The sequence below is a fragment of the Bos indicus genome, chromosome 24, assembly GCF_029378745.1.
Source record: "Bos indicus isolate NIAB-ARS_2022 breed Sahiwal x Tharparkar chromosome 24, NIAB-ARS_B.indTharparkar_mat_pri_1.0, whole genome shotgun sequence".
NCBI lineage: Eukaryota > Metazoa > Chordata > Mammalia > Artiodactyla > Bovidae > Bos > Bos indicus.
In genome coordinates this window covers 36,993,262-37,012,113 of record NC_091783.1, presented here as the reverse complement: position 1 = coordinate 37,012,113, position 18,852 = coordinate 36,993,262, and the positions used below count along the sequence as shown (strand labels likewise).

General features: G+C 39.6%; 2 non-coding genes across 2 annotated transcripts; both read left to right on the top strand.

Moving 5' to 3' along the window:
• The first annotated feature begins 2,844 nt into the window (after positions 1 to 2,844).
• Positions 2,845 to 2,924, top strand: LOC139179520 (small nucleolar RNA U2-19). Its single transcript, XR_011563892.1, has one exon. It is a non-coding gene; the product is annotated as a small nucleolar RNA U2-19 (small nucleolar RNA).
• A 133-nt stretch (positions 2,925 to 3,057) lies between these two features.
• On the top strand, positions 3,058 to 3,127 carry LOC139179519 (small nucleolar RNA U2-30). The gene has a single exon (XR_011563891.1). It is a non-coding gene; the product is annotated as a small nucleolar RNA U2-30 (small nucleolar RNA).
• The last annotated feature ends 15,725 nt before the right edge of the window (positions 3,128 to 18,852 follow it).

Here is an 18,852-nt window from a genome sequence, read left to right as displayed (position 1 = left end):
CCCTTGGACTGCAAGGAGATACAACCAGTCCATTCTGAAGGAGATCAGCCCTGGGATTTCTTTGGAAGGAATGATGCTGAAGCTGAAATTCCAGTACTTTGGCCACCTCATGCAAAGAGTTGACTCATTGGAAAAGACTCTGATGCTGGGAGGGATTGGGGGCAGGAGGAGAGGGGGATGACAGAGGATGAGATGGCTGGATGGCATCACTGACTTGATGGGCGTGAGTATGAGAGAACTCCAGGAGATGGTGATGGACAGGGAGGCCTGGCGTGCTGCGATTCATGGAGTTGCAAAGAGTCGGACATGACTGAGTGACTGAACTGAACTGAATTGATGGGACTGGATGCCATGATCTTAGTTTTTTGAATGTTGAATTTTAAGCCAGCTTTTTCACTTTCCTCTTTCACCTTCATCAAAAGGCTCTTTAGTTCCTTTTCACTTTCTGCCATAAGGTTGGTGTCATTTGCATATATGTGGTTATTGATATTTCTCCCAGCGGTCTTGATTCCAGCTTGTGCTTCCTCTAGCCTGGCATTTCTCATGATATACTTTGCATATAAGTTAAATAAGCAGGGTGACAATGTACAGCCTTGATGTACTCCTTTCCTAATTTTGAACCAGTCCATTCAGAAATAGCCAAAGTGCTTTTCACATTCCTATACTTGTGGCTCCAGTAGAAATGACTTGGGAGCAGTGCCAGGGAGCATTATTTAGGGTCTTTTGGATAGAAACTGAGTTGTGGGTGAATGTAAGCGTGTGTGTGTAGGGCCTGGGGAGTTTAAGCATTTGCTCTCAAAGGTCATTTGCACTGAAGATAGAAGAAGTGAGATAAGGAAGGAATAATCACTGAGCAGCTCCTAAGAGAAAGGGTGGGCTTCTCTTGTGGCTTAGCTGGTAAAGAATCGCCTACAATGTGGGAGACCTGGGTTCGATCCCTGGGTTGGGAAGATCACCTGGAGAGGGAAAGGCTATCCACTCCAGTATTCTGGCCTGGAGAATTCCATGGACTAAATAGTCCATGGGGTTGCAAAGTGTTGGACATGAATGAGTGGCTTTAACTCACTAAGAGAAAGGGCACCATGTTTTACAGATGCTTTCTCATTTAATCCTCAGTATAACTCTGGGAGGTGATATTACTTAGGAAGCTGAGGCCAGAGGTGTTGAGTAGCTGGCTCATGGTCACACAGCTAGTAAGAGGCAGCACTAGATTCTGACTGGCAAGTCCTGGTCTTTCTGGGACACTAGCCCATGGAGTCTCAGGAACTGACCCTCTCTAACCCTGTGGTACTTTCCAGGTTCAAAGACAGGAACTGGGTCTCTTGTGAGGCAGGGGAATGGGTCTTCCACTTCCCGTATTGTCACCAAACACACTGAATGGGGAAGGCACCTGTGTGATACACGTGGACCCGAAGCACCATGACTGTTGCAAACAAACTTGCCCTGCCAGCTTCTTGCTTTCCTCCTGGCTTTCCCTCCTTAGCCCCAGAATACCATTTGCTATTTCCTCCTTTCTGGCAGACTAACCCTTCCTTCTTCTTCAGATCTCGGTTTAGTTAGAAGTTCCTTGGTCACTCCCATCCCCTTCCCCAGGCTGGTTTCTATGGTCTACCATTGTCACAGTCCATCCTCACATTCTGTTATAATTACTTGCTGATTTCCCTACATCCCCGGTTAGGTCATTGGAATAACGTCCTTGTTCACTGTTTTGCCCCAGAAACTAAGATGCATAGTGCATGGCGTGTGGCAGACGTGCAGGGTATCTGAACACAGACTGAGCAGTGTCAGGCCTAGCTGGGGGAGGGGCGTTAAAACCCATGCTATGATCCCAGCCTCCCAGGGATCATAAGACCTAAGGAGAAACAGTGTGTTCACACTGTAAACACAGCTCCAAGACAAGTCCCCTACCCCTTCTTCCCGCCAGATGGCGCCCTAAACTCAGGACGTGTTGACTGGTGTCACCGAGATGGACAGAGAGACAAAAGTGTGGACTTCATCAGTGAAAATGCCTGAGTTACTTCTCACTTCCTTTCTCTTCTCTTTTCCTCACTCCTTTCCCCCTCTCTTTTTACAGAACATATAAAAAAGATACAGAAAAGAATTACTGCCTTTGGCTTTTGACTTAACGAAATCTAACTTAGAGATTATTTTAAAATATTTGAAGAAATGTTAAAAAGCATTATTAATTTAAACATTGTAAAATGGATATAAATACATTTTTATATGAGGCAAATAAAACTTTCACTTGAATAAGGATGATTACTATTATCAACAAACCTACCTTCCCACTGGGCATTGAATATCACCAATGCTAACAAAATAACTATTAAGAAATTAATTATTTGTGTATTAGAGCAAGTGTCTCAGCCTTGGGTCTCAGTGGTTCCAGTTATTGGCTTAAAGTTCTGGGCACAAGTGGGATTTTTGTTTTTGTTAGAGGTAATGACTTTGTCTCCTGTGTACAGATAATAGTTTACATAAAAAATTATTCAGTGATAAAACTGATAACACAGTGTTTGTAGAACCCAATTCCACTCATTACCTTATATTAATGGATTTTCATTCCATGTGTCTAGGATGTTATCTTTCTGCTTTCAACTTTAAACTTACAAGAAGATCTTTGTTACCTTCTGACAATAACAGAAATGCAGGAGCTAGTGCAGGGAAAGGCTAGAAAGAATAGAACCCAGAAGCACACAATCTGTAGGCATTAGGATGCTGCCATCTTTGAATGACAATTGAATTTCTGGAAAAGCCAAAGTGTTTGTAGTATGAAAGGCTGGATTTTATTACATTGCCAATCACAGTTTTATGACACAGCTTTATTCTCTTAGTCTATAAAAGTATACCTACAGAAAATAGCCAAATTTGAGCATCAGAAGCCCACCCAGTCTACCTGATGCATGATCTTTGTAGTTCTGAGAAGCAAAAGAGTAATTTAAAATTAGGAGTGTGAAGGTTGTATGTGTGTGTGTGTGTGTAAAGTTGACTGGATAACTGAGGGGCTTATTGGTGGGTAAATGAGAGTTGGCTGTGGGTGTGTGTGTATGAAAGGCTGAGCAATGATGTAAAAGTTTGACTGCAGACCTTTTTAAATATGAAAGTTGCTACACTTGATCTGAGCTCAGGATTAAAAAAAAGTATACCTACAAAATATACATAGATAAATAATGTACATATATATCATATATATGTATTATATACATACAATTTATATAAATGAAACTAAAGTAGCATAAGTACAGTATTATATACTTATAAAAATAAATTTTACATTAAAGAGAATCCCATGAATTGAGTAAACACAATCTGAGAATTTCTAGATGTCCTGGTGCATCTCCAACTCTCACATCCATACGTGACTACTGGAAAAACCATAGCTTTGACTAAACAGACCTTTATTGGCAAAGTGATGTCTCTGCTTTTTAATACACTGTCTAGGTTTGTCATAGCTTTTCTTGTAAGGAGCAAGCATCTTTAATTTCATGGATGCAGTCACTGTCTGCAGTGATTTTGTAACATGACCTTTATCAAATTATAGAACTTGCATTTTATTTTTCTGAGTGATACTTAAAGAATCACAAATAGACACTGAAGTTTGTTAAATGATTTTTTACAAACTTCCTAAACAAATTATTTTTGTTTCTTTTCTTCAGACAAATTTTGGAGTACCTTGAACAATTTTCTAATGTTAAACCAACATTGTATTCCATGGTAAGCCCTCTTGATCAGACATATCCGAAGTAGTATGCCGTACAAGTAATTGGAAAATATTCATTTAAACACACATAGAACTCATTTGTGAAAACTGACTTTGTTTTGAGTCATAATTTTAAGGAATTACTATTATACACTTTATGATGGCAGTGCAATTGAATATGAAATAAATAGTAAAGTGATAATAAGAAACTTCATTTAGTTGAAAATTAAAAATGCTTACACATAATTTAAACTAAAATTAGGAAATACTTAGTACAGAACAAAAATGAAAGTGCTACACATCCACATTTACATGATATAGTTAAATCGACACTTTGTGGAAAATGTATAGCCTTAAATACTTTTATTACAGTTTTCAGCTTGTGGATTTTAGATCAAGCAGATATCATAGATTTAGGCCTAAAGCATTTATAAGTGGTCCTACCATTTGCCATGGATTCTAGGGGAAATCTTCAGTTTATTTTTATGTGTTTGTCTACTTAAGCCTCCACGGAGAGTTTGTCTACAGAAGTGAACTTACCACGCTGTATACAAGAGTGCATGTATATATAAATTCTTAAGATAGCTGATGGTTTCAGTATTTATTTACTTCCCTGGACTAATGTTCTGCCTTTGTATTTGGCTTCATACTTTTTCTTGCATTTTTGTAATCTCATACATTTACTTAAAAAGTTATTCTATTTTCAGTATTTTCTTTCAAACATATAAAAGTGCTTTGTAGTAGTAGGTGTCAGTAATTCCCATCTGCCTCACTACTGGAAACTCATATCTATCTTATTATTTTTAATATATACTCTTTCAGTTTAAAATATTATAGTATTTCCATGATGATTTCTTCTTTAAATGTAGTTCACAGTGAGATTGCATTTTCAGCAGGATCTTCCCCCTCCTTTTTTAAAATTGCATTTCATTTTTATTGCATTGACAACAAACTTTGGTTCGTATCAAAGAGTCCCTTCAGTATTCATGGAAATGTCTTACACTATTATGCTGTCCATTTTTATAAAATTAATGATTCTCTTAAAAATATGTATTTTCTAATTGTTAGGTATGTAGTTTTATATATGTATAAAGCTTGTTCATCATGCACTCAAGTTCTTATATCTGTACTAGTTCTCGACTGCTTGATCTATCAGCAGCACAGAGGGATGCATTAGTATTTCCCTATATGATTGTGGATATCATCATTAATCTGCCATGTTTTCATTTGTATATTTGGGGCTTTCTTTTTAGGTATCCTAGTGGGTTTTTATCATTTTACTTGAAGGCAACTGCATCACTGATGCATTTGCTTACCTCTGCTGTTCCCTTTCCTTGTCATTTCTGGCATTATCTCTTAGAACCTCAGTTCCTCCATTTAAAGTGAATTTTTACATTCTGTCCAGCGTTTCTGGAGGTTTGAAGTGGGAGGGTTTTCACATTCTGTTAATATCTTGCCAGGAGGGCATGAAGTTAATAGATTTCATTTAAGCTATGGAACTGGATGAGATCACCTGGGCAAGAGAGTATGAAATGAAGAGAAGTGAGCGGAGGGCTGATCCACAGGAAACTAATATTTAGAGGATGAAGGAAAGTGAGGTAAACCGAGTATGACTTCCTTCTATCCCAGAATCGCTGCAAATTCTTCCCCTTGGAGGGCTCATAAATTTCCAAGTATGCCAAAAAGCAAATTAAACATAGGTAATAAAACAGAGGTCAGTCTTTCACATGGAGTCATTTGTGTCTTAACCAAATATATAATACAGTAATAAGAACATTGGCAGATAGTGTGCATTTTGTGCTCAAAGGCAGTTTGCTTTTTTCTTGTGTATAGAGATGTACCAAAATCGTTCTCCTTTTATTGAGTGTTAAATATAAGGAAAACTTTTATTGCTGGCATTTTATAAAAGTAATATGATGTCTACTTTTATTCGTTTTATATTGAACCCTTTGGCAAAAGACAGCCTCATCATTGTTTTCTGTCAATCTTCAGATAGGGGAAAAGCAGAAAGATTTCAAGCTAGTATACTCTCTGAAAGAAAAAGCAATAGAGAAAATGGCAAAGACAGATAAAAGAAAATGAAATTTACAATGTCAGCTAAACTTTAGGGATGAGAAAACACAAAAAGATCCATAGTAGAGCAAGACTAGGGTAAATCCTGACAGTTCTGACAGATTTCAGAGATCTACCAAACTTCCTTGGCTAAAAGAAATTGACCAGAAATGTTAAGATAGTTTCTCTTATAATACTGTGAATGCTCTTGCAGTTTACAAGCTATAAAATCACATTGTGCAGAGATGGGATCAAAAACAAAAAGTCATCTAAGGGTATAGAGTCAGTGAACCATGATGAGTAAGTATTTGAACTTTGGAGAGGGGTAAGGGGGCTACAGTGCTGTCACTGAAATTTTTTCTAAAGGGAAAATACCTACAAGTTGATACAAAAAAAGAGAAGGGAGCTTCTTTGCAAAGGCTGAGGCTTCAGATGAACAAATAACTTCTTCAACATTCTTAAATATATTAAACCCAACTTCATATGGTTAGTATTAAATAAAATGGCTGAATTATACTTAAAATATTTAATTCAGAATGTGTAAAAAAAGCAATCAAAGTTAGAAGCAAATAAAAATATGTGTATTTCTTATATACATTCAGTTCAGTTCAGTTCAGTCACTCAGTTGTGTCCGACTCTTTGTGACCCCACGAATTGCAGCACGCCAGGCCTCCCCGTCCATCACCAACCCACGTCCATCGAGTCGGTGATGCCATCCAGCCATCTCATCCTCTGTCGTCCCCTTCTCCTCCTGCCCCCAATCCTTCCCAGCAACAGAGTCTTTTCCAATGAGTCAACTCTTCACATGAGGTGACCAAAGTACTGGAGTTCAGCTTTAGCATCATTCCTTCCAAAGAAATCTCAGGGCTGATCTCCTTCAGAATGGACTGGTTGGATCTCCTTGCAGTCCAAGGGACTCTCAAGAGTCTTCTCCAACACCACAGTTCAAAAACGTCAATTCTTCAGCACTCAGCTTTCTTTATAGTCAACTCTCACATCCATACATGACCACTGGAAAAACCATAGCCTTGACTAGACAGACCTTTATTGGCAAAGTAATGTCTCTGCTTTTTAATATGCTTATGTATATTACCATGTGTAAAACATATCACTAGTGGGAAGCTGCTGCATAATACAAGAAGCTGAGCTGGGTGCTCTGTGATGACCTAGAGTGGTGAGATGGGGGAAGGTGTGTGGAGAGGGAGGCTCAAGAGGGGGTGGGGTATGTGTATACTTATGACTGATTCATGCTGTTGTATGGCAGAAACCAACTCAATATTATAAAGCAATTATCTGCCAATTTAAAAAAAATGTGCATTTCTGCCCAGTTCTTACACTCTACTATCATCTCTGCAGAAAAGCAGTGTCCTGAACTTTCTATTTTTCTTAGCTTGATGTCTAGCTCACATATTTACTATTGAAATATTTGTTGGAACTGTGGAATTCTGCATTTAGAATTATCAATTGTTTATAATGATGATTTTCCTGAGTCATAACTCTTTGATAGCTAATGGACTGAAATGAGATTACTAAACCATCACTGATGGAGACCAGTTGGCAGCCATGATTTTAGAAGCAAAGCCTTTGTACATCCTGATCCGTCTACTAGGTTGCTTTTCCAGCCGCTTCTTTCACTAATACCAACTCTTCCTTTCTTTTCTTTTTTTCCTTGTCACAGCACGTGGCATGTGGGATCTTCCCCAATCAGGGATCAAATCCATGCCCCCTACAGTGTAAGCGTGAGTCTTAACCAATGGACAACCAGGGAAGTTCCAAAACTCTTCCTTTGGCTCTTAGCTCAAATTTGTCTTCCCTACATCCCTCCTCACCCAGAAAAGCTTAGTTCTCTTTTTCTTTTTAAAAAAGATTTATTGAAGTATAGTTGATTTATAATGTTGCATTAATTTCTGCTGTATAGCAAAGTGACTCAGTGACAAACATATATATTGTTTTTCATGTTCTTTCCCTTATGGTTTATCACAGGATATTGAATATAGTTCCCTGTGCTACACAGTAGGACCTTGTTGTTTATTCATCCTATATATATAAAATAGCTTGGGATTAGCAGATGCAAACTATTTTAGTTCTCTTATGTTTTCATTTTTCTTTCATAACTCTTATTCCCATTTATGGTGTACTTCCCTCAATTATTTGATGTATGCCTCTCTCCATCAGTGAGCTCCATAAAGCCAGTGATGAATGTTCTCATATTCCCAATCACTAGCATCAAGGCTGTCACATAGTAGGTGAAAACAGTAATTGAATGAAATGAATGAAATACAGCCATTTGCATTGGGGTCATATAGGCTTGTACCTCTTATCTCCTATTTCTTCTCTTTGACCCCTAACTCATCTTCCCTTTTTCATCAACAACTGTTCCATTTTTGGATGTCTCCATAGGGCAGAAAGTGAAGAGGAACTAAAAAGTCTCTTGATGAAAGTGAAAGAGGAGAGTGAAAAAGTTGGCTTAAAGCTCAACATTCAGAAAACGAAGATCATGGCATCTCGTCCCATCACTTCATGGGAAATAGATGGGGAAACAGTGGAAACAATGTCAGATTTTATTTTTGGGGGCTCCAAAATCACTGCAGATGGTGACTGCAGCCATGAAATTAAAGGACGTTTACTCCTTGGAAGGAAAGTTATGACCAACCTAGATAGCATATTGAAAAGCAGAGACATTACTTTGCCAACAAATGTCCCTCTAGTCAAGGCTATGGTTTTTCCTGTGGTCATGTATGGATGTGAGAGTTGGACTGTGAAGAAAGCTGAGCACCGAAGAATTGATGCTTTTGAACTGTGGTGTTGGAGAAGACTCTTGAGAGTCCCTTGGACTGCAAGGAGATCCAACCAGTCCACTATGAAGGAGATCAGCCCTGAGATTTCTTTGGAAGGAATGATGCTAAAGCTGAAACTCCAGTACTTTGGTCACCTCATGTGAAGAGTTGACTCACTGGAAAAGACTCTGATGCTGGGAGGGATTGGGGGCAGGAGGAGAGGGGGATGACAGAAGATGAGATGGCTGGATGGCATCACCGACTCGATGGACGTGAGCTTGAGTGAACTCCAGGAGATGGTGATGGACAGGGAGGCCTGGCGTGCTGCAATTCATGGGGTTGCAAAGAGTTGGAGACGACTGAGTGACTGAACTGAACTGATAGGTCCAAATTAAATATCTCAAAAATTTGTGCTCAAAAGATGATCCATAATTTTCTACTGCAAGCTTCTACTTAGTTTGTTACATTCATTTAGTCTCTTGAGCCTCTGGGGTGTTTTTTCCCTGTAGAGAAGATTCATGAAGAAATTTTATTAGATTTGATTTTACAAGTGAAAACAATGCTATTTGGTTTGCAAGAAAGCTGGTAGACTCAGTTTGATTAAAAACCTCTTTTAGAAAGTGCAGTAGCAAGAATGGAAAATGTAATAAAGCCAAATCAGAGACATAACTTTATCCTTACTTTTTAGTAGCACTGTAATTTCCCTCCTGGAGATTGCTTCATTGAAGTACAGTTCAATCTACTTTCTATAACGACTGATTCAGGCCAAGATGGCCGACATGTTTTTGCAATGACTCAGCAGAGAAGGAGCATGTTACTGTTGGAAGCAAGATCACTTAGTCTCACTGGGTGGCAGAGGTAGTACTGGAACTGACAGGACTGAGTGCCAGGTTGACACTGAAGGCTGTGGGCACTGCTTAGGCAATTAGCTTCTTGGCTGACCACAAACCTCTGACAAAACTTGTTTTTTTCTGTTTGCATATGAAAAAGAACCTTAATTATGTAAGTCACCCTGAGCTGCTGGGAGTAATGTCTGTGGTAGGCAGAATTATGGTCCTCCAAAGATGCCTACATCCTAATCACAATGACCTTGTCCCCTTTCAACACAGTTAAAATCCCAACTCCCAATATGATGGTATTAGGAGGTGGGGCTTTGGGGAAGTGATTAAGACATGAGGGTGGAGCCCTCATGAAAGGGGTTACTGCCCTTATAAAAGAGACTTACCTTACCCTTCTGCCACATGAAGACACAGTGAGAAGGTGGCCATCTATGAACCAGGAAGCAGGCTCTCACCAGACAACAAATCTGCTAGCACCTTGATCTTGGTGCCTCCATAACTATAAGAAATAAATGCTTGCTGTAAAATCTGCCAAGTCTTTTTTTATATCAATGATATTTTTGCTATAAGAATGGAATAAGATACCCTGTGAATGTTGCTTCATATGGCAAACAGACTTTGCAGGTGTGATTATGTTAGGAACTTTAAGATGCTGAGATTATCCTAGATTGACCAAGAAAGCACAGTGTAATCACTGCTGCTGCTGCTGCTGCTAAGTCGCTTCAGTCGTGTCCAACTCTGTGCGACCCCATAGACGGCAGCCCACCAGGCTCCCCCGTCCCTGGGATTCTCCAGGCAAGAACACTGGAGTGGGTTGCCATTTCCTTCTCCAATGCATGAAAGTGAAAAGTGAAAGTGAAGTCGCTCAGTCGTGTCCGACTCTTAGCAACCCCATGGACTGCAACCCACCAGGCTCCGCCATCCATGGGGTTTTCCAGGCAAGAGTACTGGAGTGGTCTGCCATCACCTTCTCTGAGTGTAATCACTAGAGTCTTTAATAATGGATCAGAGAGGCAAGAGGAGCATCACAGTGATGTGATTAGAGGACTCAACTGGCAATTTCTTATCTCAAAGATGGAGGGGCCACAAGCCAAGGAATATGAGCAGTCTAGAAACAAGAAAAAGCAAGAAAACAGATTCTCTCCCAAATCCTCCAGAAAGGAACATAACCTTGCCAGGCCCTTAACCTTTAGCCCAGTAAGACCATTTCAGACTTCTAACCTCCAAAACTGTAACATGATGAATTTATGTTGTAAGTCCCTAAACTTGTGATTTCTAACAGCAGTGATAGGAAACAAGTGTTGTGGCCAATCTCCATGATTAAACACAATCTGTCGAAGGCCTTTATGACTGTGCCCCTTTAAGAAGTCTTCCTGGCCAACTTAGCCTTGATTCCCCAAATCTGAATCTATAAGCGTACTTATTAAAGACATTTGAAGAGCAAGCTAACTAATATCTTTTGAGCTCCTCAAGGTCACTTCTGTGATGATTTATTGTTCTAGACAAGGCTGTTGACTAAGGCTTACTTGAGTGACAGAGACAGTCTAGACCTCTGATAACATTACATTATATGAAGGGTAGAAAAAATCCTTGTAATTTTTATTTCTTGCACTGGTTTGTTATAAGGTGAAATGTAGTCTATTATAATACATTTTAAAGAAAGAGATTTATTCATACCTTTCTGTTTTAGAAGAAGATGAGAAGGTAAGAATTTCTGGATTTCAGTCAGCTCAGTTCAGTTAAGTCACTCAGTCGTGTCTGACACTTTGCCACCACATGGACTGCAACACACAAGGCCTCCCTGTCCATCACCAACTCCTGGAGTTTACTAAAACTCATGTCCATTGAGTCGGTGATGCCATCCAACCATCTCATTCTCCGTCATCCCCTTTTCCTCCTGCCTTCAATCTTTCCCAGCATCAGGGTCTTTTCCAACAAGTCAGTTCTTCACATCAGAAGGCCAAAGTATTGGAGTTTCAGCTTCAGCATTAGTCCTTCCAATGAATATTTAGGACTGATTTCCTTTAGGATGGACTGATTTGATCTCCTTGCAGTCCAAGGAACTCTCAAGAGTCTTCTCCGACACCACAGTTCAAAAACGTCAATTCTTCAGCACTCAGCTTTCTTTATAGTCCAACTCTCACACCCATACATGACTACTGGAAAAACCATAGCCTTGACTAGATGGACCTTTGTTGGCAAAGTAATGTCTCTGCTTTTTAATATGCTGTTTAGGTTGGTCATAACTTTCCTTCCAAGAGTAAGCATCTTTTAATTTCATGGCTGCAGTCATCATCTGCAGTGATTTTGGAGCCCCAAAAATAAAGTCTGACACTGTTTTCACTCTTTCCCCTTCTATTTGCTATGAAGTGATGGGACCAGATGCCATGATCTTCGTTTTCTGAATGTTGAGTTTTAAGCCAACTTTTTCACTCTCCTCTTTCACTTTCATCAAGAGGCTCTTTAGTTCTTCTTCACTTTAAGGGTGGTGTCATCTGCATATCTGAGGTTATTGATATTTCTCCCGGCAAACTTAATTCAAGTTTGTGCTTCCTCCAACCCAGTGTTTCTCATGATATACTCTGTATATAAGTTAAATAAGCAGGGTAGCAATATACAGCATTGACATACATACTCCTTTTCCTATTTGGAACCAGTCTGTTGTTCCATGTTCAGTTCTAACTGTTGCTTCCTAACCTGCATATAGATTTCTCAAGATGCAGGTCAGGTGGTCTGGTATTATCTCTTTCAGAATTTTCCACAGTTTATTGTGATCCACACAGTCAAAGACTTTGACAGAGTCAATAAAGCAGAAATAGATGTTTTTCTGGAATTCTTTTGCTTTTTTGATGATCCAGTGGATGTTGGCAATTTGATCTCTGGTTCCTCTGCCTTTTCCAAAACCAGCTTGCATTTGGAAGTTCACGGTTCATGTACTGTTGAAGCCTGGCTTGGAGAATTTTGAGAGTTACTTTACTAGTGTATGAAATGAGTGCAATTGTGCGGTAGTTTGAGCATTCTTTGGCATTGCCTTTCCTTGTGATTGGAATGAAGACTGACCTTTTCCAGTCCTGTGGCCACTGCTGAGTTTTCCAAATGTGCTTGCATATTGAGTGCAGCCCTTTCACAGCATCATCTTTTAGGATTTGAAATAGTTTAACTGGAATTCCACCACCTGCACTAGCTTTGTTCATAGTGATGCTTCCTAAGGCCTACTTGACTTCACATTCCAGGGTGTCTGGCTCTGGGTGAGTGATCACACCATCGTGATTATGATACAGCAATTAATAGTGCAAAACTTCCACTACATGCCAACATATGGCAATTTAGAAATTAAATCCTAGTGGCCTGAAATCTTATACTGTTATTTACAAAATAGTGATTTATTAAATAGTAACAGCCTAACAAAGTTAATGCAGGCTTGTAGGTAGTTTGGCTAGCTACTAGGCAGCTTCTGGGATAATCTGAATTCAGTACTGAATCCAGCCTGGTATAGTAGCATGCACAATGTTAGCTTAATTTATAAGCCAATTGAGTAAGAAATGGCAACCCACTCCAGTATCCTTGCTTGGAAAATTCCATGGACAGAGGAGCCTGGTGGCTATAGTCTATGGGGTCAGAGAGTTGGACACAACTGAGTGATTGAGTACACACAGCATATAAGCCAATTGAAAAAAAAAAGACAAACATAAATAATCATAGTGGGATTAAGACTAAAGAAGTTCCAGTCCTAATCCATCAATTTTGAGGATAATTAAATACTAAAATAATAGCTCATTTTAAACATCTGCTGTGTAATAAATCTTCTACATCTTATTTGTATTTTGTTCTCTTCTGACCTCACAAGAAGATGACAGCTTCTCTCATCCATCTCTTGCAGTTAGGCAAAGTCTTATGACTGGTTAAGGCTAATGAGTTGTGAGAAGAGGTGGTGGTATTCCTTAGTCGCTCAGCCGTGTCTTACTCTTTGTGACCTGCCAGGCCTCTCTGTTCTTGGGATTTCCCAGGCAAGAATATGGAAGTGGGTTGCCATTTCTTTCTCCAGGGGATCTTCTCGACCCAGAGAATGAACTCAAGTCTCCTGCATTGACAGGCGGATTCTTTACCACTGTGCCTCATTAGTTAGCTAATAATTCTCACAAATCATCAGACTTCTTGGGAACCTAAAAGTCCCATTGTTTTCCTATACAGCCTTTCCCTGCTTCAAAACAGTAACCAAAAACTCCTCTGTCATATTTGTTTCAAATTATGTTTATTTATGTTGGTGTTTGCTTACTTTATCACTCTGTATTTCCTGATTTTAAATATTAAATGCTTGGATAGTTGATGAAACAGAAAAATGGTTTACTTTATGCAATCAATTTAGGCCACAAACGTAATTTCCACTTGAAAATTTCACAGATGTCCAATGGAACTTGGGGAAATTGATACACTTTCCTAAGTCTTTTTTTTTTTTTTAATTTGTCAAATGGGATTAAAAATGTACCAGCTTTATGGTTTTGAGGCAAGGATTAAATAAAACAATGTATTTGAAGAACTTAGCATGGAAAAAAGTCCATGCTGTCTATGATGCTGTGTGAAGATATCACCTAGATCATGCTCAGTTATACAAAATAATGAGAGAAGCATGTGGCAGGAAGTTCTACATGCCTCCCCAGATCCATTCCTCCCTTTTAGACAGACAAGCTCTGGCTTTTAGCTGGCACGTTGAAGCCCAAGAATACTGGAGTGGGTAGCCTATACCTTCTCCAGCATATATTCCCGACCCACTAATCGAACCGGGGTCTCCTGAATTGCAGGCGGATTCTTTACCAACTGAGCTATCAGGGAAGCTGTTATTAAACCAAAAAACAGATTTTTATCCCTGTTTTTGTTATTAGACCAAAAAGCAGATTTTATCCCTGAAGACTTTTCTCAAAGCTCCAGAAACAACTTTGCTTTTGAGACGGGAGCCAACTGTATAAAGGCTAAAATCTGGTGTAGATGCTATTGAACAAGTTGGAAACAATGAGTTTTCTAGGAAGGTGAATTCAATTCTAATGATGTGCTGGTGGAGTCCCTTTGTATGTAACACTGGAGAGAGAAGGAAGGAGAGGAGGAAAATCCATACAGAAAGCCTGGGAGTGAGGAGGGTAGCAACAGGTCAGATGAGCCTTGGCAGGAACACTCCTTTGAGTGTGGGTCCGGTGACCATGGCCATGTGTGACTGTGCATTTCTGTCCTTCTTGCCATGGTGTATTTGCCTTTGTTTTCAGTGCTTAAGCAAAAGGCCCAGTGAGTATGTATTATTAGGCTCTAATAAAATAGGATAGCCTCTGTTTATTTTTCTTGTTGTTTACAGACTTGTTGCCGCAAGAGCTTAGGCATTGACAAAGGGCATATTTCCATTTCTTCAAGTATCTTTAAGGGATCAAGGTGGATGAGCTGTAGACAGCATAATGCAGGCAGTGCCAGTAAGCATGAACTGGCTGTTAACTGGAGTCTGGTTATTGCAGAAATCAATTCCATTGAAAGATCAGAAAAGCTTTAAAACTGAGAGACAATGGAAGGATTACTGTTATAGAATACCAAGTTTTGTTTGTTTGGAAATGGGAAAAGAGACTGTGGAATGTGCAAAGTAGACTGGCTCTTTTGTTTCCATTCTTTTTTTTTTTTTTAAATAATTGGGCTCAGCATTTAAACAAAGCAAAAGGAAAAACTAGCTGCAATGCTAGGTTTCTCTGTCCTTTTTTTTTTACTGTAGGAAAATCTGTCTACCTTAGCTGAACTGGCCGAGTCATAGTTTGGGCTTCCTTTTGAGCTATTCTGTAGACAAATAGAGTAATTTCCAACTTCTAGGAAACAATACATACAGCAAATACAAGCCAATGTGTTTTCCCTCTTCAACATCCCCTTCCTCCGATTCCTGCCCCCCAAACCTTATACATGTAGAAATAATGTCTCTTCCTGCTATAATAGCATGGACTCTAGGTCAGTCTATTTGCGCTTTTCTTCAGAAGTAACTCTCTAGGGAGCTAAAATCAAATATCTACACACATACTTGAACAATACTGATGGAGAAATTTAAGCAAAGATACAAGCTCTCAGTAATAGTGTATCTCATTCAAAGTTTTTAAAACTCAAGGACCAGTTCCTTTTCCTTTTAAAGGTCCTTACATTTCTGTTTTCCCCAAGAGAAGTTGTTTGTGATCCTAGTTTCTCATTTTTAATTTCCTCTATTATTTTACATAGTGGGTGTCAAGGTCCAGGTTACTCTGAGATGTGTAACCTGGATCCCAGGATCCAGGATCTCTGGGCCTCTGAATTTGTCTCTCTCTTTTTTTTAAATATAACTTTCATTTGAGGATTAAAAGCAATCTTTATGTAGACAATGCACGTAAGGCTTTTTTGGTGCTTTAAAGAGCTACACTTTGGGAAATGGGTTCAGGATTCACTATTTCTTTTGGGGAGTTCTATTTGGAACCAAGAGTTAAGGGACAAGAGGAAAGAACAGCTTTCAGGAAAATAGTCCCAGTTGTTATTTCCTGTGAGGATTGTTGTCATTGTTCAGTCTCTCAGTTGTGTCCAACTCTTTGTGACCCCATGGACTACAGCATGCCAGGCTTCTCTGTCCTTCACTATCTCCCAGAGCTTGCTCGAACTCATGTCCATTAAGTCGGTGATGCCATTCAACCATCTCATCCTCTGTTGCTCTCTTCTCCTCCTGCCCTCAATCTTTCCCATCATCAGGGTCTTTTCCAATGAGTTGGCTCTTTGCATCAGATGGCCAAAAAGTATTGGAGCTTCAACTTCAGCATCAGTCCTTCCAATGAATATTCAGGGTTGATTTCCTTTAGGATTGACTGGTTTGATCTCCTTGCTCTCCAAGGGACTCTCAAGAGTCTTCTCCAGCACCACAATTCAAAGCCGTCAATTCTTTGGTGCTCAGCCTTCTTTGTGATCCAACTCTCACATCCATACATGATTACTGGAAAAACCATAGCTATGACTACATGGATGTATGTTGGCCAAGTGGTGTCTCTGATTTTTAATATGCATGTAAGGATTATTTCAGTGATTTTATCGTCTGTGCTTTTCAAGGTTTAGAACAGTGAATACTTTAAAGCATCTTCACAGAAAATGAAACTATGGAACTTCCCATACTGCATCTGAAAGCTGTTATGTCATTTTATAAATAGGCATATCATATCTAAATTACTTGTAATATAAACTGAAAACATCCTTGGCTTTTATGATGGTTGTATATGATCCAGAGGTACAATTATGAATAATGCATTGAGTTTTGTTGTTCTCTGATTTCCTACTTTGTTATGCAGGCAGGGATTTCCACGACAGTGTCCCAGATTTGAATTGTATAGTTGCTTTTTGTAGCAGCTGCCCCAGAATTATATGAGCTCACTGAGGATATTCATAGAAAATAGTAATCCTTACCCCTGTGCTTCACAGAGATATAATCTCAGAACTTTCTCCAAGGATTGTCTCATCAAGTATAATTTAATATGTATCATGAACTGCATGGACGGAGGTTCATGACATTGTACAGGAGGCAGGGATCAAGACTATTCCTGAGAAAAAGAAATGCAAAAAAGCAAAATGGCTGTCTGAGGAGGCCTTACAAATAGCTGCGAAAAGAAAAGAAGTGAAACACAAAGGAGAAAAGGAAAGATATACCCATTTGAATGCAGAGTTCCAAAGAATAGCAAGGAGAGATAAGAAAGCCTTCCTCAGCAATCAGTGCAAAGAAATCGAAGAAAACAATAGAATGGGAAAGACTACAGATCTCCTCAAGAAAATTAGAGATACCAAAGGAACATTTCAAACAAACATGGGCTCAATAAAGAACAGAAATGGTATGGACCTAACAGAAGCAGAAGATAGTAAGAAGAGGTGGCAAGAATATACAAAAGAACTATGCAAAAAAGATCTTCATGACCCAGATAATCATGATGGTGTGATCACTCATCTAGAGCCAGACATCCTGGAATGTGAAGTGGGCCTTAGGAAGCGTCACTATGAACAAAGCTAGTGGAGGTGATGGAATTCTAGTTGCGCCATTTCAAATCCTGAAAGATGATGCTGTGAAAGTGCTGCACTCAATATGCAAGCACATTTGGCAAACTCAGCAGTGGCCACAGGACTGGAAAAGGTCAGTTTTCATTCCAATCCCAAAGAAAGGCAATGCCAAAGAATGCTCAATCTATTGCACAATTGCACTCATCTCACATGCTGGTAAAGTAACGCTCAAAATTCTCCAAGCCAGGCTTCAACAATACATGAACCATGAACTTCCAGACGTTCAAGCTGGTTTTGGAAAGGGCAGAGGAACCAGAGATCAAATTTCCGACATCTGCTGGATCATGGAAAAAGCAAGAGAGTTCCAGAAAAACATCTATTTCTGCTTTATTGACTCTGCCAAAGCCTTTGACTGTGTGGATCACAATAAACTAAAATTCTGGAAGAGATGGGAATACCAGACCACCTGACCTGCCTCTTGAGAAATCTGTATACAGGTTAGGAAACAACAGTTAGAACTGGACATGGAACAACAGACTGGTTCCAAATAGGAAAAGGAATCTGTCAATGCTGTATATTGTCACCTGCTTATTTAACTTATATGCAGAATACATCATGAGAAACACTGGGCTGGAGGAAGCACAAGCTGGAATCAAGATTGCCGGGAGAAATATCAGTAACCTCAGCTCTGCGGATGACACCGCCCTTATGGCAGAAAGTGAAGAACTAAAGAGCCTCCTGATGAGTGTGAAAGAGGAGAGTAAAAAAGCTGGTTTAAAGCCCAACATTCAGAAAACAAGATCATGACATCTGGTTCCATCACTTCATAGCAAATAGAAGGGGAAACAGTGGAAACAGTGTCAGACTTTATTTTTTTGGGCTCCAAAATCACTGCAGATGGTGACTGCAGCCATGAATTTAAAAGATGCTTACTTGTTGGAAGGAAAGTTATGACCAATCTCGACAGCATGTTAAAAAGTAGAGACATTGCCAACAAAGGTCTGTCTAGTCAAGGTTATGGTTTTTCCAGTGGTCATGTATGGATGTGAGAGTTGACTATAAAGAAAGCTGAGTGCTGAAGAATTGATGTTTTTGAACTGTGGTGCTGGAGAAGATTCTTGTGTGAGTCCCTTGGACTGCAAGGAGATCAAATCAGTCCATCGTAAAGGAAATCAGTCCTAAATATTCATTGGAAGGACTAATGCTGAAGCTGAAACTCCAATACTTTGGCCACCTGATGTCAAGAACTGACTGATTTGAAAAGACCCTGATGCTGGGAAAGATTGAAGTCAGGAGGAGAACGGAAAGACAGAGGATGAGATGGTTGTATGGGATCACCAACTCGAAGGACATGAGTCTGAGCCAGCTCCAGGAGTTGGTGATGGACAGGAAAGCCTGGCATGCTGCAGTCTATGGGGTCACAAAGATTTGGACATGACTGAGTGACTGAACTGAGCTGAACTGAGGACAT